We start from the raw sequence: 21,464 nt of genomic DNA on the forward strand, positions 1-21,464 counted from the left end.
CTTATCTATAAAGTGAGCTGGAGAAGGAAATTGCAAACCAATCCATTATCTTTGCTAAGAAAACTCCAAATGAGGTCACAAAGATTCAGACACAGCTGAAAAACAACTAAACAACTGAATAGCTCTTAAGTGTTATTGGATCATTGTTACTCTGTACTAGTCTCTGAATGAAACTAGAATAGAATGTCTGAATTGACAGACGTATGAAATTTGTTTTTGTAAAGTAATTCAGAACAACATTCTCCTGGATTGATATCATTTGACTGACAATAAATTTTATTTTGGGTCTATGTTTTAAATCCAGATATTGTTTTATTTTGGTAATATGCTCATAATTTCTTATATTATGATTTTGGGAAATTATTATATATGCTGTCAATTTGAAATATGATAACTAGAGTGGAATACATTTGTTGGAGGTTAGCTCATCTTTTGATTTGAATGCTCCCGTTTTATAACTTTGAACTGTTACTTATTAGAAACTTTTGTTTGAAGATTTGTTTTTAATATTTAAGTGAATATGTTCTGTTTTGTCAAAGTTACCTGGTTTGCTTGAGAAATCTCTTTATATTTTCCATCCTTATAAGGATCATAAATCTTATTAACTCTGTGAAAGAAGAAGGCACAAGAATTAGTATAACATTGAGTGCCTTATAAAATCTCCCCTGAGACTAGAAGTGATATGGGACATTGTCTCATAGAGGGACAAAGCCCCTCCTGCCACAGGAACACTCACAGTCTACTTAATATCAACAGACTCCAGTTACAAAGGGCTTTCCTTTTCAATCTAGGGGTTACTATAAATACTTACAGACATAAAAGATAATAATTGTGATTGGTTTTTATGTTTTGTTTCTTGGGTATGAGTGAACCACCATATGTTCACTTTATGTATAAAACTCCATAATGTGTTTTTTAAATTTCTTCTTGATTTTTACATCAGGATGTTTGAACTAGAAAAATAAAATGATAAAGAAATGCTTTTGGATAGACCAGGGGTGGGGAGCCTTCAGCCTCAAGACCACATGTAATCCTCTAGGTCTTCAAGTGCAGCCCTTCGACTGAATCCAAACTTTACAGAAAAAATCCCCTTAATAAAAGGATTTGTTCTGTAAAACTTAGACTGAGCCAAAAGGCTGCCGCACCCAAGGACATAGAAGACCACACGTGGCCTCCAGGCCTCAGGTTCCCCACCCGTGGGATAAACTTTGTATGTGCTTAATAAGTAAGGAAGATAAATGTTTTATTCTTATTCATTATAAACCAACTGTTATTGCAACAGGAAAAAAAAAAACAGCAATTGTATCCTCCTCTAAACCACAAAAAGTGAATGTTGAAGACTGAGTAGTTTGAAAAGACAGCTGTAGGAAAGTAATGGCAAGAGCCTCTTGAATTAATTTCCCCAGTGTTATCTCCTTTTTACGCAGGAATTTTCCACTTTAGTTGATTCTAGACTAGGCTATGACACTTTTTGAATAATGTGGAATTCTGTTGCTTGATTGACTGTTCCAAAAGGTATCTAAGACTTTTACCTGAAATCAAATAGCTAAGGAGGTTTTCTTTTGCCATACCTTGCCTGTCCCTAGTTTAGCTATTAGGACTATATTTATCTCATAAGAGAGTTCTGTTATAGTGCTTATCTCCCTCAATTTTTGAGAATGATTTATAAAGTATAGGTATGATTTGTTCTTTGAAAATTTGATAGAATTCTCCTGTGCATCCATCGGGACCAAGAGTTCTCAGTTTTGTTAACATATAACTGTTGTTAGGGGTCCCCTAAACTTGTCTTTTTGAGTTGCCATATTTTCCAGAAAAACTGACCTGGAGTATGCAAGAGGGCCTGAATGTGTCAAGGATGAAGCCTCCCTGCCCCGAGGTGACATGATTTGCTGTTTGCACCCCAAGCTGGACTCCCTGTGTGTCCTTGGGAGTCAAGACAGGCACCAATCAGTCTGCACCAGACTGAAAAACTGTTTCTACTGCTGAGACTTTTGTAGATATGCAGACCTCATATATGTTCATGGTCTAGCAGTTCCCAAGAGGAAAGAAATCTGCTTTTGCCATTTTACTTATTCGTGATATCTCCTCCCCTTTGGGAAAGGATTTGTCCTTTTCCCCTACCCTATAACTTTCCCCTTTCCCTGTAACTTAAATACCAAAGCTTTCCCTGCACAGTTAGGCTCTTTGGCATAGGGCAGGGGTAGGGAACCTGTGGCCTTTAGGCCACATGTGGCCCTCTAGATCCTCAAGTGTGGCCTTTTGACTGAATCCAAACTTCACAGAACAAATCCCATTAATAAAAGGATTTGTTTTGTAAAACTTGGACTCAGTCAAAAGGCCATACCAAAGGACCTAGAAGGCCACATGTGGCCTCGAGGCTGCAGGTTCCCCATGCCTGGATAGAGAGTTCCCATATGCATCTGCCTTTTCTCTTGTAATAAATCCAGTTGCAACACATGTCTTATGGACTTGTGATATTGTTTTTGGTTAACAATAAATGGTGCAGCTGTGGGATATGATGAGAAAAAGTAATTCAGACTGGCCAAGGGCTGCAGATACAGGACTAGGTACCATTATGGGGCCCCTTTGTGCCCCATCTGTATCAGAGTTCTGGTTGGGGGAGTTTCACTTCTCCACTCATATCTTGAACTCTCATCTCTTTCAGCTGAGTTCCCTATTACAAGAGAAGTCAAGTTGTCTGTGGTTAAGGGTTGAAAGGTAAGGCCTTTTTTTGTTGTTGTTGTTTATAAGGGTATTCTAGCCAAAGCTGATTTGAAAGTCCAGTCTGGATAATTTCGCTGGATGATAATCATGGTTATCTTAGCTAGGACAGGATTGAGTTACTCCACTCCAGATTTAGGTTGTTGCTAGCTGGAAGACTTGGCCAAAGAGAGCTCTAGCTCTGTTTCCAGGTATTGCTGGCCTAAGGGCGTCCTGAGGAGGGTTCATGGTGAGTGAGCCTTGTATCTGGGTGGTCTGGCCAAATTGCAGTCAAAGAAAGCTCAGGTGAGCCCTGGTATTATTGACTAATTATTGACTAAAACATGATTAAGTGAATGAAAAATAATAAATAAAATAAATGGGTATGAGTTGAAAATATAAAATGGGGGGGGTTGTTTTTGTCTCTCTCTGTGTTCCCCATGGGTAATAAAGTGTCCAAAGATGGCTTTATCCCTCCCACCCCCCAAGGGGACTGCCAAGGGCTAAATGTTACAGCTATACAGCCCTAAGAACCTGCAGGTAATTGGCCGAAAGATTCAAATATCTGGAATTCTAGTCAGATGTGCATTTCAAAGTTGATTTGTAGATTTATAGCCTAGGCAAAGATGAGAACTTTGAGTGCTGTTAAGAGAGACTCGGAAATGGCCATTGCCCTCTGTATCATAGAATAAAGAACAGAGAAAGTTTCTCTTTCTCTCACCCCACCCAACCCTTTTTTGACTGCACACAGCAGGAGTCAGGAGAGAAGGATAGGAAGACAAACTTAGTGAAGCAAAGATTATTTGGGATATGACTGATACAAGGAAATGTCAGAATATACAAGAAAACAAGTACAATTTTAAGTGGGTAATAATTTTTTAGGCTGTATGTGTTTGTGTGTGATATACAGCGTGACCCCTCTGGAGATACATAGAAGGGCAGGCAAGAGGTAACATTTTGTACCGGTCTTTTTATGTTTCTTGTGTCTGTGTTCATGTGTCAGACTCTATAATTGTGCTCATATAGCTTACAAGGAAAAACTTTGCCCCAAAGCTCTCTCTCTCTGTGCCTTATTAGCTAATCTAGGTTTTTAAAAAGATTCTGTTCTCTTCCTTCACATTTCTGAACTGTGGCCAAATTATTTTCACCCCCTTGTAAAGCTATACAGCTAGGAGAATAGAGTTTTAATAAGTCATTGGGTTTCTTTAAACAACAATATGTACTAAAATTATAAAAGGAAATATTCAGTGGAGTGAATATAGTCTGGAATATGATTGAAATGTAGGATTTGAGTAAAAGAAAGTTGTGTAGTCTGAGTAACTGCTTTGGAAGTTTTGGAAAGAGAAATAAAGTCTGGAAGGAAAATATAGAAGGTAGATAAGAGGGTTGGGGACACATCCTGTCCCTGGATGTGCTCTGGGTCCACTTTTGCCAACTTCAGAAGGTTTAAGCACTTCGACAAGGTTTAAGTATGGTGAAAGAAAAGGGTTGAAAAAGTTTTGGCTTTGTTTAAGTGGGAAGGTTGTGTGAAACTTCAGGTGCTTATCTTACTGGGAACTATTGTAATTAACAGTTGCTATTTGGTTTGGAAGAATATAGAGAAACAGTTACAGAGTGCTAGGAGTAAACTGATAAGCAATGGGTTCTTTCCGAGATTGCAAAACCCAAATTTGAACTAAATTAAAATATGTTCTTAAGTGTAATAATTGGGGTAAATTGAAACCTAATATCAGACTGCCACCTTTATGGTCTTTGGCAGTGGACTGGCTGGAAATAATGGACCCCATAATATGAAATACTTGGAATAAATATCGCTTGTATAAAATATAATACTACATAATTAAAATTATGAATTGAGGTTCATGACCATTTGGAAAATAGATTCCTGTGTGATTTAATTTATTTTTATCTTATTTTAGGTGAAATGTGTCTCTCCTAATATGATATTTGTGATACATCAAAATTTATTATACTATTTGGCATTAAGACAAATGGGGAGAATGCATAGATCTGAAATTTTGTTAATTGGATGAACTTAAGCAAGTTACTCATGTAACTCATGTCTCTTTACCTCAGTTCACTAATCTGTAAGGGGATAATAATTGCATCCACCTCCCAGGGTTGTTATGAGGATCACATGATTATTAAGCACTTAACACAATGTCTGACATAGAGCAAACACTACGTGAATGTTAACTGATATTATTTCTTTAATTAGATGTAATTGTATCATACATGATGACTTTATAAAGATTATAGGTATGATAAGAATATAATGTGATAAAATTATTTTCTATGTAAGGTAATTTGGAAATACATTCAACTGAATTGAGGTTACCTGATTGTTAATGGGATTGTTTCAAGTCCTAAATACATACTATTGTTTATGGCAGTGTTATATTTCTACATTTTCTTATATTGTGAAATTGGTAACTAGTTGTATCAATTATGCCATTAGAAGAACATTTCATAACTTGTATGTTATTAGAGTGTGAACTGACTGAACAACTAAAAGAATGTGGAAAAAAATTGTAAACTATTTTGTTGTTTTATCAGCCTTGCTAACCCTGTTTTATAATGGTTTCTAACTGCAAGTTAAGAAAGTGGAAATTTCTATCTTTCCCTATAGTTAAGAGGAAGTTACAGCTAAAAGTATTTGGCTATCACTTATGAAAGTTGTAAGATTGTTAACTAAGTTATTTGAGATTATTGTCATAATATTAAAACTTATTAAGTATCTACATAGGTATTTTTAAAGGAAAAATGGTAATTGATTATGTGTGAGAAATGATACAAAGAAAAGACCTTGTAGACTCCTCTTACTTTGTAAACTTGCTGGGTTCCTGGACCATCTGTGTGGGCAAGTCATCAGCCCTGCAAAAGAGCTTATTATGGGTTATGGAGTTCCTAAACAATGAAATTGGTTTACTAAGAATTTACAAATCTGTGTATAATGTGGAAGTGATTTCTAATGATTGATACTTATACCAGGATGAGTCTTAGCTCAAGGAGAAGAAAAGAAAAGCAAGTGAAGAATGGTAAGTGAAATCTGTCATGAATGTATGAATCATGGTAAACTTTTATTGCTTATGGCAACTCCATGAGAGTAAAAACAACTCTATCTAACCCTAAGCTGTGATTAGTGAAACTTGTCATTTGAGATAAAAGATCTTGGGATTGTCAGTGATATGTTTTGAGTTTGAATTCAGGTATAATCGTCTAATGTATCATTAAGTCAGTAATCCACCATTTGAGAGAAATGCCAAAAGCTATTCAAAAGGAATGTGATCCTGAACTGTTACAGGTGGATGCCTATATCTGGGAAAAAGTTGAGAGTACAGCTTGGCATAGCCTAAGGTAGGGTCCTCTGGCTCAGCTTCCCCATTGTATTACTTCTTATTAAACAGAAATGTTTCCCACCTGGCTATTCCTGAGTCTGGCTATCTAGTGGAATTATTACTGCAAGATTGGTTATCAACTCTGACTCTTACCTGAAGTCAAACAGAGCTAAGAATGCTTTATCCTGCCATATATGTGTTGAGTCATTAAGGGCTAGTTCTGATGCTATTAGAATCGTGTGCCTGCCTTTTCCTTTTATAGCAAATTTCTAGAATCAGAGAAAGTGGATCGTAGAAGGTATGAGCACAATTCAAGTACGTAAGATCTTACTCTTTTCATTCTAAACATGTAGTCATTCCATATCCCAAAGAATTAAGTAACTTAGTACTTGGGCATGTCATCTGCCTGCTGATACTTACATTGTCATGTGTAAGATTAAGGCCCTGGAATAGCTCATTTTTTTGTGAATGCTTTGGGAATAATTAGACAAAGATAAAAGAAGCTTGTGAAACAAAGATAAAAACACAATGTTAAATCATCTCATAGACTAAGGCTGGAACACATCTGAGCTACTATAATAAAATGCTTGTGTGTAAGATCTGAGCTATTCAGCCTGGCTTATAGTCCTTTCTATATGCTAGACAACTTAGTAAATGAGTACTTGCCCTAGTCATCTGCCTGTTACTAGATATGTATTTCTGCATAAAATAAGGTCCTTAAATGTTTCAAAATCATCTAAGAATAATTAGATGTTGATGTAACAGTTTATGGGACCAAGCTGTTATTCTGTTAATCATTAAAATGAAATCAGAAACATCTTCAGTCTGGTTTAAAGATATGAATTTTAGTGCAATCAATTCTCTTAGAGGAGAGTAACTTACAGAATAATTTGTGTTACACCAATGGAAACATCAGTTTTATTTAAGATTCTTAATTAATGTGGAAATAACACTTGTTGTTTCCTGTGGTACAAACATGTGTTTTAATAAACAACTTATTTGATATGCACTGTTTGAAACTGATTACTTAAGTGTATCTCCACATCCCATCCCAAGTCTTTTGCTGCAGTTGAAATTAACTTGGTAAGTTTTATGTAAATTCATTTGTGTATCATAGGTCATCTTATAAAAAGTGTTCTATGTATGTTTTTATGTGAGGATTGGATCCATATCTATCTCTGCTCCTAAGAGGGAATTGAATAATTGAATCTAATTGAATTGGAATTAAATTAAGTGGTATTTAAATTTGGAGTTCTAAAATAATAGTTAAAGTAAAAATTGTAAAATGAAAAAATGAGTAAAAATGTTCAGAAAACAAGAAGATCAAATGAATATTTATGTATGCATATGTATAAATGTGTGTATATATGTATGGATGTGTGTGTGTGTGTGTGTGTGTGTGTGTGTGTGTGTAATTTGGAAAGTTTTAAGAGTTCTGCCTTCCATGGTATTTAAAACTTTTGATTTGTATTTAAATGTCATATATATATATATATATATATATATATATATATATATATTTATCAGTGTAACAGTAATCCTTTAGCTTGTAGTTAACAGTATTTTTTTCTTTTTGAACAACAAATTTTTTCACACATTTCAATGGGCATCATGACAATCGAATAAGAAAAGATTATTTTACAAATGAGAACATTTCAAAACCCCAAGAACTTGATAAATATTTGTAATTACTAAACATTTGTTCAAATAAATGTTAACAATGTTTATGTCACATGCACAGTTTAAATAAAGATAGAAATAGCAAGGGATATTTATAATCTAAATTCTCTGAAGTTTCAGGTGAACGATGGGCTCCTAATTTTATGTTCCTCTTATAGTTCTGTTATTGATTAGATCACAACCATGAGGGTCCAGTTGATTTCTACCACATGTAGTAGTTGTTAGAGAAGTAAATTTTGTGACTAGTATAGAAATCTTGCATTGAGATCTATTTTGTGGAAGATTTTAGCATAAATCTCTAAGGAGTCTTTACAAGTAGCTGGGAACCAGAAAGGAAGCCCACTGAAGTGGTGCCCCTGAGGACATGATATTTTCCAGATTGCTCCAAGAAAAGATGTGCCAAGGACAGGATGACTGCATTAATGTCTGAGATCCAAGATGGAATGTGTTGATTGGATGGATATTGGGAAGGGTTATTGCAGGGATACTTAATGTTTGTTAATATTGATGTCGATTATTGCACCCCTTTGGCTTTTATTTTCTGTATCCGTATAGTAAGTTCTCTTGGTTTTCTTGAGGTTGTTTGATTTTTCCCCCTTGAGATTAATCCCTGATTTTGAGCATTCTTACTATGTTCTTTGTTTATGGTTCTGATTCTAATCTCACTTTGTAACTAGAACTATCCTGAATTAGACTTGAGATGTAAAATGCTCAAGATCTCTTGTGAGCTTTCTATCTGTTGACCTTTATCCTTGTGAAGTGTTTCTTTCTCTTGCCTTCTGAGACCCTTCCCAGGGAGCATCGATGGAAATGTTTCACAAGTGTGCACTCTGTGGTCATCAACATACTTAGGGGTTGTCTGTGACCAATGGGTGGGGAAGAATGTTAAGGGGTCCCCTAAACTTGTCTTTTTGAGTTGCCATATTTTCCACATTGAGTTGCCATGTTCTCCAGAAACACTGGACCTGGAACAAGCCAGGGGCATACACAAAGTGTCAAAGATGAAGCCCCACTGAGATGACATGAATTGTTGTTTACACCCCAAGCTAGACTCCTTGTATGTCCTTGGAAGTCAAGACAGGCACCAGTCAGTCTGCACCAGACTGAGAAAATATTTCTGTAGCTGGGATGCTGGCGAATAAGTAGATTATTATATCTTCATGGTCTAGCAGTTCTCAAAAAGAAAAGAAAAATGCTGCTTTTGTTATTTTACTTATTCATGATTTCTTCTCCCCTTTGGGAGGAGATTAGTCCTTTTTCCCTGCCTTTATGACTTCCTCTTTTCCCTATAACTTAAATAACAAGACTTTCCCTGCACTTCTGGGCTCCTTGGCATAGGGAGTTCCCACTTGCATGTGCCTTCCTCTTGTAATAAAACCAGTTGCAACACATGTCTCATAGACTTGTGATGTTGTTTTTGGTTAACATTGTGCATAATATGTGGATTATTTTTTTTCTTCTGGTTCTATTGATATTTTACTTTCCTCATTTGCTATTTTATTGATTTGATTTTCTCTCCTCTTCTTTCTAATCAGATTATCTAAATGTTTATCAGTTTCATTAGTCTTTTCAAAGAACTGCCTATAGTTTCAGATATAATTTCTTTTGGAGTATTTTTGTCTTCTATTTATCTATTTCTCCTCTATTTTTAATATCTTTGTGCTTATTTTAAGAATGTTTATTTGTTGGCTTTCTAATTTTTTTCAATGAATGGTCAGTTCATTATTCCTCTTCTTTCTATGTTCTTAAAGTATGTTTATGAGGATTTTTTTTGTCTCTAGGACTGCTTCATCTACATCCTAGAAATTGTTATATATTGTTTTATCATCATCATCATCATTCTTTAAAATAATTACTTGTATTTTTAAAAATTTATTCTTTGAATTTGTCATTATTTAGGATTTCATTGCTAAGTTGCCATTTGGTTCTGTGTTATGTTTCTGTTGTCTGAACCAATTACTATTTTTTTTTTAAGTTATGGTCTGGACAGAGAGGTGAGGGTAGTGAGCTGACAGCACCCTTTTGTCTCCCCTCTCTGCTCCCCAGTTTCTCCCTCCAGAGAACAGTGAATAAACATTGTAGTCCCGAATCTTCAACTCACAAGTCCCTACTCTACCCTGATGGCCACTAGCAGCCTTTCCTACAGCCCGCTGTACCGGGTCCTTGTCCGGGTGTCTGAGAATTGCCCAAGAATGGAGAGGAAGCTGCATAAGTATTTCCAGAACCCATGGAAGTCCGGGGGAGGAAAGTGCAAGGTCAAAGCCGGTCCCCATGAAGGCACTTTCTGGTTAGAGTTTTATAAAAGACAAGCCAAGGAAGGTGTGATAGCAAAGAGAGATCATTCTGTGGCAGTCAGCGATACAGCATATGTAAATGTCTTTGTAGAAGCAAGTGAAGACCCAGATGAGAACAACACTTTGGAGATAAGCCAGCTTTCCTCTGAGACTCAGTCACTCCCAAGGGAATCTCCAGATGAGAATCACACAGATGAAGGAGGTGCTGCTAGCTCCTCTAATTCCTTCATTGAAAAGATATTTCTGCACGTTCGGGCCCAGCTGAACTTCAATCTTTCTGAAGAACAAAGGGAGAAAATTATTAACCTCTGCCCAAATCTCATAATAGATGGAGGCTATGATGGACCTGAGAGAGTGATTGGTGACTACGAAGATGTTGAAAAAGCTCATCAATTCTTAAGAGACACCGTGCTGGGAAATGACCGTAAAGAGGATTTGTCCCACTCAGCCTCAGCAAGAGAAGTAGAGCAAATTATGCCAAGTGACTATGACATTCCTGTTCTTCACTCAGACCCCAAAAACATGACAGAAGAAGAGTCAGACCTTATCTCGGTTCCTTCATATTTGTATGAATATTTCAAATATTTCTTTGCTGAAACTCTGGACAGAATAGAAAGTGAGCATCAAGTACGTATCCAAAGTACTTTGGCATATCCTACGGGCAATGTGTGTTTAGACTTCGAGACAAGTAATTCAGATGACAAGAAAGCAGCTCAAAAAGCTTTTGTCAGAGCATTTCAGAGGGAAATGCAGAATGTAACTCGTCAGGATGTTCATTTCACAGATAATAAGCTGGCTCTTGAAGTACAAAAAACACTGACTGACATGTTTCAAAACCTCCATATTAAAGCTGAAGGAAAAGTCTTAATCCTCTGGGGAAACACAAAGGATATTTCAGAAGCTAAACATTTCATTGAAACAAACTTCTCCCGTGAAGAACCTGTGAAAATTATGGTTTCCCAAAACATGATAAAGAATGGATTTGAGATTGACACCACTTACTTGCGCTTCCTGCACCAAGACATCACAGAAATAGAGAAAACATATAACACAGCAGCAGAATTGGTGAACAATCCCCAAACTCAGAAAACCCTCATTGTGTTTAAACCAAAAAACGTAGACTTAGACCTCTCTGAACATGCTTATGAAGATTTAATTTATGCCTTTCAGATGCTCTTACCTCAAATTGTCAAAGAAGTCGTTATCCTGAAACCATTAGATGAAGAGAGAAAATGTTGGCCTGAAAAGACATTCTTTGAAGATTTTGAAGGAAAGCACCCCTGTGTAAACTTGGAGTGGAATGAACAAGAACTGACATTGACTGGTTTGGCCAAGGACCTTGCAGAAGCAATGGAATTTGTTAAGAGATATTTTGGTATTGAAGGTCTTGCTCAGCAGAGGCAAGGGCCACCTCTCTCTTTTGGAGGGAATTGGAATAGAGACCCCAGATCCTCCTTGGACAGAAATGGTGTTGATTTCAACATGGATTTACCTCCCTTCAAGGGATCGCCTAGCTGGTGGGACTTAGGAAAAGAGGAGGAGGAGGAAGAGGAAGAAGAGGAGGAAGAAGAAGAAGAGGAGGAAGAGGAGGAAGAGGAGGAAGAGGAGGAAGAGGAGTGTGTCATCTGTATGGAAATCATTCGCCAGAAAGAAGTCCTCCCAAAGTGCAAGCATGAGTTCTGTGGCCCTTGTATCAGAGAGGCCATGAAACATAAGCCAGTGTGCCCTGTATGCCAGACTTCCTATGGCATCGTGAAAGGGAATCAGCCAGATGGAACAATGACAACCTCTTACAGAGCTTCTTCACTTCCAGGTTATAATTCCTATGGCACTATTGTGATTCATTATGACATGCGGGGAGGCGTACAGACAGAAGAGCATCCCAACCCAGGAAAACGCTATGAAGGAACAAGACGGGTGGCATACTTGCCAAATAATGAAGAAGGACGACAGGTTTTGCATCTCCTCAGAAGAGCTTTTGACCAAAGGCTGATTTTCACAGTAGGACAGTCTCAGACATCAGGAGCCAAGGATGTGATCACTTGGAATGATATTCACCACAAAACTCTCCAATTTGGTGGGCCAGAAAACTTTGGTTACCCTGATCCCAGCTACCTGCAACGAGTCAAGCAGGAACTGAAGGCTAAAGGAATTGAGTAAGAGTGCTGATGTCAAGGATGTCTCCAGAGCTTGGCTTACAAAAGCTGTAGCTGTGGAAAGGAATCAAAGGAATCATAAAATATATGTGTGTGTAGGCACCATTTAGAGAAAAAATAAAAGAATTTGAGAAGAAATTAGTTTGCTTAGGAGTGAGTGGGATGAGCTGTTGTGCTAACTTGTCTAATTTCTTGGAGCTTTTTTTTTGTTTTTTGTTTTTACTTTTCACTAGACAAACTGAGAGCCTTGTAGGAATATAAAAGTCACTCCAGTGAGAACCCAAAGTGTATCTCTCAGTGCTTTCCTGCCTGTCTCCAGTTTGCTGTCACCAGGGATGCTGGAGTTATAAATTTTCCATTGTACCACTTTCACAAGATGATGACCAACCCTCGGGTCCATTCACATTATTTGTCGTAAGCTGTTGGTGGCCTCAGAACTGATCAGAGCTTGCTCCCTTCTAACTGGAATGGTAGCCAGGAACATTAAAAAAAATTGAAAGACATCTTGAAGAAAATTATAGTCTCCAAATACTTACATGAATCCTTCATTTCAGAAAGAAACAATCCATCCTTGGGGCTCTGGCAAATTTAATATAAATTGAGTGGGGAAAGATATTTCTGTCTTCAATCAAGTCCAGTGACTTCTGATCACTTTCAGGAACAAATAAAAAATCCTCTGTTTGACATTGAAAGCCCTTCATAACCTTACCCATCCCTTTATTCCCCCAAGATGTACTCTATGATTCAGTGATGCTGATCTCCTTGGCGTTCCTTGCACAAGAAACACCATCTCTCCAGATTTGCATTTTCATTGGATATCCACCATACTTGGAATTCTTTTCTTCCACATTTCCAGCAACCAGCTTCCCTGACTTCTTTCAAGTTGTCCCTAAAATCCCACCTTCTATATGAAGTCTTTCCCAAACCCCCTTATTACTAGTGCTTTTCCTCTGTGGATTATCTCCAATTTATCTTGTATGTAGTTTGATTGTACATAGCTGTTGCATATTGTCTTCCCCATTAGACTATGAGTTACTTGAGGGCAGAGACTGTCTTTTGCTTTTTTTTTTTATCCCCAGCACCTAGCACAGTGCCTAGAATATAGTAGGCACTTAATAAGTACTTGTTGAGAGTTTCCAGATTAGTAGGCTACTGGCATTAGCTTGTGTATTGCCCTGGTTCTCTGCCCTCTTAGCTCACCTTTTGGAGTGTAACTTGTGGTAATTGCTCTGTCTAGTTTTAGTGAGACCACATTCATATCCAAATATTTTATAACTCAACCTCCACAAAATTGTCTGCTCAATTTGCCATTGTTCTAGGTGATCCCTCAAAAGTGTACTTGTAGGGCAACAGATAAAATGCCCATTCATCTCTGAATGAGTCCATTGTTTTGTATTTCCTACAGAAACTAAGGAGAAATATTCATTAGGAGCTTATATACTGGATTGTGTAGCATTGCTTGGAGAATGAAAGAGAACCTGTGATACAGAGAGGTTTCTTTCCCAGTTATGAAGAGCTTATTGATGATGTCACACTCTATTGCCCTAGTGCAAAAGATTATATATTGTAGCTCTAATGATATCTACTTGGTTTTCTAAATAATGAAATCATCTGACTCTGGCTCTATGTTTATATTATGGGAGACATTTAATGGCTGTGACAGAAGTATCTAATAAATTCAAAGCTATGTCATGATCAGAAAATAAAAGGTTATGGTCTGTAAGGAAATTATTAACTATGTGTTTTTAATATTTGTTTGTAATATCTCTGTGCCCTAAATTAATGTGGTCAATTTTTGTAAAAGTTCCATGTGCTACTGTGAAAATATGTATATTCTTCTGCAGATCCATTTAGAAGATGCCAGATGTATTTCTGATCTATTTTCACAAGTGATTTGTTCAGTTCCTTGTTTTCCTTTCTGTTTGTAATTCCATTAAAATCATTGCAAACTGAGAGATGTTGATGATTTAGTGTGTACATTCATCTGTACTCTTACCTTTTTATGAGGTACAAATCAGCAATTCCTTCATGTGAGCCAGGAGGATGCTTGAGTCTCACATGTGGAGGATGCAAGAGCCAAAATCACTGGGGACCCAAGCACAGGCTGGAGGCTGGGAAGGCATAATGAATTAAGGTGCACCCATTCGGTGGAATAAACACCTTTAATTTCCTGCAAATGTCTAGAAAAGATAGCAGACAAATCACAGGAATGCTTAATTTGGATAAAGCCAAAACACAATTTAACTTTATCTGATTTTTCTTCATAACAGTAAAATTAAGTACTATATGGGTACTGCCTATTTTTTGGTAAGTTCTCATTTCTCTAAATATTCAGTTATTGACTGTATTCCATCAATTTGAACTTTAGAATTGATTAATGCATAGCTATGGCTTATCCTTGGCATAACTGATTATAGTGAGTTCTATTCCTTTTATCAAGCTAGAATCATTCCTAGACCAGACCCACAATACAGACTAAATTTCCTTCATTAAGGATTGGTTTTTTAGCCTGAGGTGAAACTGCCACTTTCGTTCGTCCTCTTCCTGAACCTGAAGCCACATAGTACCTAACTCAGCCTTTTCCTACTGGAGTTCCAAAAACACTGGAGTTCCAAAAAATAAACAGGTTATATACCATAATTTACACAGATAGTCTCTTCCCAACAGACTAACCAGCAAATTAAATAATAGCAAAAAAGCATGATTTTCAATTATAGGTCCTATTTGAATAGAGGGTTTGGAAAGAGTAAGAGAGCTTTTAACTATTTTACCTTTTTTCCAGTTCAATGTTTTCTTCTTTCTGACCATTGAAATAATTTTTAAGTTTGTTGGAGGCATAATACCCACTTCAAAGATATCAGTAATCCCTTTGCTTTGGATACAATGTTTCTCAAAGTCCCACTGAGTATGCAACTTACCTATTACAAATGAATCTTATAGCCACTACAAATCTTACTTTTCATAGAAATATTCCACTCATGACAGAAAGGTATTAACCTCTTGGATAGACATGCCAGCAACATATTGAGCTTTCAGAATTTCTCTAACTTTTCAGCCAGTGAAGATCCAGATAGAATATTTTCAGAGCATGTGCCATAAAATTTATAATTTACAGTACCTAGTTTCCAATTTCTTCACATCTCTTTACTCTCCAAGACATTGGGTAGAGTTCACTCACCACTCCTTCAGTTCCTGAGAATCCTGCCCAGTCAGCCAAATTTTCAGGATGGAATGCACTTATGTAGAGACCATTCTTGAACAAAAATAAATGTTTGAGAAGAGGATAATAGTATAATCCAGAGTAAATACATATAGACAATCTGTTATCAGTCAATAAACATTATGCACTTACTGTGAACTAAGCATTGGGGATACAATAAAAGGCAAAAAACAATCTTTGCCCTCAAGGAGATTGCAATATAATGGGGAAACAACATGCAAAATGAATATAAACAAACTATATACAGAAGAAATAGTAAATAATTAAGATTGAAAGAACTAGAATTAAGAGGGACTGGGAAAATATTCCTGTAAAATATGAGATTTTAGTTGAGACCAAAAGGAAGTCAGGTAAGTCAGCCAGTGGAGTTGAGGAAATCCTGGCATGAGGGGCAGCCTGAGAAAATGGTGACAGATAGCTTGTTCTACTTGTGGATAATTTAGGAGTCCAGTGACCCGGGACCAAATAGTACTTGGTGGAGAGTAAGGTGTAAGAGGTCTGGAAAGGTAGAAGGTGGCTATGAAATGAAGGGTTTTCAATGCCAAACAGTGCATTTTGTATTTGCTCCTGGAGGTTATAGGGAGTTACTGGGGGAGTTGGGACTCAGGGAGTGACATGATAGGGCCTACTCTTTTGAAAAAGCACTTCAGTGGACAAATGGAGGACGGATTGGAGTGGGGAAATAGTGGGCCCACCAGCATTCTACTGCAGTAGTCCAGGCATGATGGGGAGTTGGGGGTTGATGAGGACCTGCACCTGAATGGTGGCAGTGTCAAAGAAGAGAAGGGGGCATATTAAAGAGATATTACAGAGGTGAAGTTGACAGGCCTTGGCAACAGATTGGATATGGGGTGAGAGATAGTGAGGGGTTGAAGAGGTCTCCCAGGTTGGGAGCCTGAAGTACCAGGAGGATCATATTTCTTCCTACTACAATAAGGAAAGTAGAAGGGGGGGGGCTTAAAAAGAAGGATAATGAGTTCTGTTCTGGACATATTAAATTTAAGATATCTACAAAACATCTGATTTAAGATGGCTTAAAGGCACTTGGAGATGCAAGACTGGAGGTCAGCAGAGTTTCAGGCAGGAAAGGTAGGTTTTAGAATCAAAAGCATAACGATGGTAATTAAATCCATGGGATCTGATGAGATCATAGTGTAGAGGAGGAAGAGGAGAGGGTCCAGGATAGAACCCTGAGGGACCCCTATGATTAGAGGTTGTGATCTGGAGGATCCAGGAAAGGATACTAAAAAGGGGTGGTCAGATAGGTAGGAAGGGAATCAGAAGAGAATGGTCTGAGAAATCTAAGGAGAAGGGAGTGTCAAGAAGGAGAGGGAGATCACCAGTGTCAAAGGCTGCAGAGAAGTGAAGGAGAATAAGAATTGAAAAAAAGCACATTGAATTTTGCAATTAAGAGATCATAGTAACTTTGGAAAGAGCAGTTTCAATGGAATGATAAATTTGGAAGCCAGAACATAAGGGATTAAGAAGAGAGAAAGCAGAGGCACTTATAGAGAGCTTTTTTAAAGAGTTTAGCTATAAAACCCAGAAGAGATATAGACAATAGTTAGTGGAAATGAAAAGGTCAAGTGAGAGTTTTTTGAGGATGGGGGAGACCTGGACCTACTTGTAGGCAGTAAACAGGGAAAGATTGCAAATAAGTGATAGAGTAGCAATGACAGGGGAGTCTGTTGGAGAACCTGGGATGGAATGGCTTTTCTAGAACAAGTAAAGGGGCAGGTAGTTAACTTTGCTAAGGAGTAAAGCCACCTAATCCTGTGAGAAGAATGAAGGAGGAGATAGTGGCAGAAGGAATCTGAGTGATCACAGATGAGGAAGAGGAATTTTGGCTGAGAGGTTGTGGAAGGAGGTGCCATGAGAGTTTTGAGGAAAGCTGAAAAGACTGGGAAGACCTGCCATGGAGGGTGGGATAGTGAGTTGATAGGAGCCATGATATGATTGCCTAGCAGCAGAGAAGGCCCAGTTGAGTTTGTGTAATTTCATGACTGAGTCAGAACTGATGCATGATTTTTTTTCCACCTTCATTCAGTAGCACATATGGAGGAGGTAAGCCAATCCTTTGTGTGAGTATTCCAAGGCTGATACTTGGGTAGGTAAGCAATATAATATAAGCAATATAAGAGGTCTAGGGATTCAAGAGTGGAAGACAGTATAGAGTTTAACTGGTTCAACAAATGGTCAAGATGGGGGGCAGGGAAAATAGTGGCTAGTTAAGGGGTGGTGGTCCAGAAGAGAAATGAGGAGTCAAAGGATTGGAAGTAATAGTGTGGACAAAGAGTAGAATTCTATAAGCAAAGGCAGAGGGAGCAGTGAAAAGCCAAAAGGCTATGGTTGAATGAGGGGATTTTGAAGTTGTTAGACTTGGAAGTGGTACATTTGTGACAGATGGCAAGATCAAGGGCATGACCATGTTTGTTTGTATCTGAGGTGTGGTAGAGTGGAAAGTTAGTAGGTTGAGGAACTGAGTAGTTATGGTGATAAAGGGAGAGTCAGTATGTGTTTTGAAATCTTTTAGTATGAGGGGAGGAGTTGCAGAGGAAAGAATAATTGTGAGCCATGTACCAATCTGACTGAAGATGGAAGGGGAGTGAGCTGAGTCTGTAGGGTTAGTTCAATATCAAGAAGACTATGAGTATGATAAATCATGTTAATCATATAAATCATTAAAGCCATATGACTGTCAACTGATGACAAAAAAAAACTTTCAACAAACTTCAACATTCATTTTTATTATTCTAGAAGGCATAGTAATCAACTGAACTTTCTTTCATATAGTCAACAATATCAAAGTCTAAGAGTAAAAATTACACGTAGTAGAGAAATATTAGAGACCTTTACAAAAATATATACATATATATATATATATATATATATATATATATATATATATATATATATATATAAACTAAGGATGCCCATTATCTTCATTCTTATTTAACAATTCTAGAAAAATTAGCTGTTGCAATAAGAGAAGAAAACCAAAGAGGATAAGCATAGGAAAAGAGGAAGGAAAAGGATCACTTTCTGTAGATGATATGATGATTTATTTAGAAAACTCTAAAGAGTCAAACAAAAATTAATTGAAATAATTAACAAATTTAGCAGAGTTGTGAGATATAAAATAAATTCACCTGAGACTAAGGGGTTGGCAGCCTGAGGCCTCGAGGCGACATGTGGCCCTTCAGGTCCTCAAGTGTGGCTCTTTGACTGAATCCAAACTTCATGGAACAAACTCCAAAATATTTGGGAATGTAGCTTCCAAGATGCACCCTGGAACTCTATGAATACAAGTATAAAACCTTCTTTGTAGAAATAAAGAGTTTTGAATAATGAGAGAAACATTAATTGCCAGTGGGTAGGATGATCCAACAAAATAAAAAAGCACTACTACCTAAATTAATTTCCTTATTTAGTACTATACCAAGCAAAGTACAAATAATATATTGTTTAGAGTAAGAAAAATAATGACCAATTTCATGTGAAGGAATAAATGGTCAAAAATTTCATAGCTAATAATGAAAATAGTATGGAAAAGAAGGGGGCTATTAGTACTATATTACAAAGTAGTAATCATTAAAATGACTTGTTACTGGTTAAGTAATGGAGAGGTTGATCAGTGAAACAGATCAGATTGATGATGTACAGCAGAAAGCAATCACAGTAGGAAAGTGATTGATAAACTTAAAGTTCTTAGTTACTGGGGAAAAGGACTCAGTATTTGAAAAAACTGGACACTAGTCTGTCAGAAATTATGTTTAGACCAATGCCTCACGCGAAATCCCATGATAAACTCCAAATGGGTACATGACTTAGGTATAAAAGATAACAACATAACCAAATTAGGGTGCCTAGGAGTAAAAAATTTTAATTGATTTTTAATATTGATTTTTTTTTTTACTCTTAGTTCCAAATTCTTTTCCTCAGGCAAGCAGTATAATACCATTTATACATATGAAGTGATGCAAAGTAGATTTCCACATGAGGCATGTTGCAAGAAAGGAAGAAAGAAAAAGAAAGAAACAAAAGAAAAGAAAAAGAAAATGAAAAAATATTTCTATCTGCTCTCAGAGTTTATCAATTTTCTCTCTCAATGTGGATAGAATTTTCATCATAAATCTTTTGAAATTGTTGTAGATAATTGTATTGATTAGAGTAGCTAAATCTTTCACAGTTGATCACTGTTACAATATTGCTGTAACTGTGTACGATGTTCACTTTGCATCAGTTCGTATAAGCCTTCACAGGTCTTTCTGAAAGCATCCTGTTCATCATTTAACAGTCCACCAACTCATCATTTCCTACAACACAGCAGGATTCCAACCTTATACAGTCCAGTTATTTTAAATAGTCTTAAACAATATTGGTTAATATGGCAGACATATAGTGTAGTTTCCTTATTTTTCTCTTCTAATTAAATCTATTTTAGCTTTAACTTTGAGATCATGATTACTACCCCTGCTTTTTTCCCTAACAAATTCTACTCCTGATCTTTATTTTATGTTTGTGTGTATCTCTTATTTCCTATCCCTCCTGCCTCCTATACTTTATTTCTACCTGCTTCCTTGCCCTCCTATTACTTAACCTATACCCCTCCAAGGATTCCTCCCTTATCTTCCCATTCCCATTAATCTAAACACCCTTCTATACCCTCCTCATCCTATTCCCTGACTCTCCCCCCTAGAGATCCCTCTCTTATCCTCTCCCCCTTCCAATCCCTTTAGCCTTTTATTTCTTTCTGAATGTAGAAGACATATGTGTGTGTGTGTGTGTGTGTGTGTGTGTGTGTGTGTATTGCTCCCTTTTTAACCCATTCCAGATGAGGGTGGGGTTCCAGAACTACCAGCCCTCCTCTCCTATTTAATTTTTCTGTGTCATTTCTTCCTCTTGCATATCATTTGTATAAGATAATTGCACTTTTTACCTTTTCCTAAATGGTTTTACTTTTTAGAATCATATCATACTCAGATCTAACCCAATATTTCTTTTGAACTACCCAATTACTAATAACAATCTTAGACATATGTTTTACATTTCCTCATATAAAAAGTCGGTCTTTATTGAGTCCTTTGTAATTAGTCTTTGACATGTACCTTACATTTCTTTTGCATCTGATATGTCAAATCTTCTATCAAGTTAAGGGGGTTTTTTTTAAACAAAATCCTGAAAGTCTGGCAATTCATTGAATATCCCTTTTTTTTTCATTCAAGGTTATGCTTAGTTTTGCTGGGTCTGACATTTTTGGTCACAACCCCAGATCTTCTGCTCTTCTATATATAGTGTTCCAAGACCTGCAGTCTTTTAGTGTTGTTGCTGCTAGGTCTTGTGTGATTCTAACTGTCATACCACCATATTTAAATTTTTTTTTTTTTGTTGCTCATAATATTTTATCTTCGAGCAGCAGCTTTCAGAATTTGACTACAATATTCTTATAGGTTTTCCTCATAGGATCTCTTTCAGTTGGTGATTGGTAGATTTTTTTTCTATTTCTACTTTCCCCTCTTGCACTAATGCTTCAGGACAATTTTCTCTAATTATTTCCTGTATTATTGTATCAAGATTCTTTTTTTTGATCATAGCTTTCAGGTAGTCCAGTTTATTCTTATGTTTTCTCTTCTTGATCTGTTCTCCAGATAAGTCGTTTTCCCTATGAGATGCTTCATGTTCTCTTCTATTTTTTTTTCATTCTTTTTATTTTGTTTTATTTATTTCCTGGTCTTCACTGGCTTCCCCTTGCCCAATTCTAATTTTCAAAGAGTCATTTTCTTCCTTAAGATTCTGGGTCTCCTTTTCTAATTGGTTGTTTTTCTTGGATTGTTGTTTTTCTAGTTTGATTTTTAAAGTTTTTTTTAAAGTTTTTCTATGAATTCTTTTTGGGCAGGTGACCATTTGACGTTTCTCTTTAGGGGATGAGAAGCCTTTTTTGCTTCAGTATCCTCCTCTGAAGACAGACTCCGGTACTGTCTATTCCCACAATAACTTTTTTTTATTGCAATTTTATTTTAATCATACATATGACAAGTTAGCATGTCAGAAATTTAAATGATGGCATGTGGTAAAA

At 36.8% G+C, this 21,464-nt stretch overlaps 1 pseudogene across 4 annotated transcripts in view; it reads left to right on the forward strand.

Moving 5' to 3' along the window:
- The window catches only part of LOC110202156 (E3 ubiquitin-protein ligase DTX3L pseudogene), a 31,034-nt pseudogene extending 16,911 nt beyond the window's left edge, over positions 1-14,123 (forward strand). For 3 of the 4 annotated variants that reach the window (XR_013483563.1, XR_013483564.1, XR_013483565.1), the window contains one exon: positions 9,765-14,123. The product of XR_013483563.1 is annotated as an E3 ubiquitin-protein ligase DTX3L pseudogene, transcript variant X2 (transcript). Of the gene's footprint in view, positions 1-2,665; positions 2,719-9,764 lie in introns of all 4 variants that reach the window. The other variant, XR_013483562.1, reaches the window with a different exon arrangement.
- The last annotated feature ends 7,341 nt before the right edge of the window (positions 14,124-21,464 follow it).

This window comes from Phascolarctos cinereus, unplaced genomic scaffold (assembly GCF_003287225.1).
Source record: "Phascolarctos cinereus isolate Bilbo 61053 unplaced genomic scaffold, phaCin_HiC Scaffold_8;HRSCAF=390, whole genome shotgun sequence".
In the NCBI taxonomy this organism is placed as follows: domain Eukaryota; kingdom Metazoa; phylum Chordata; class Mammalia; order Diprotodontia; family Phascolarctidae; genus Phascolarctos; species Phascolarctos cinereus.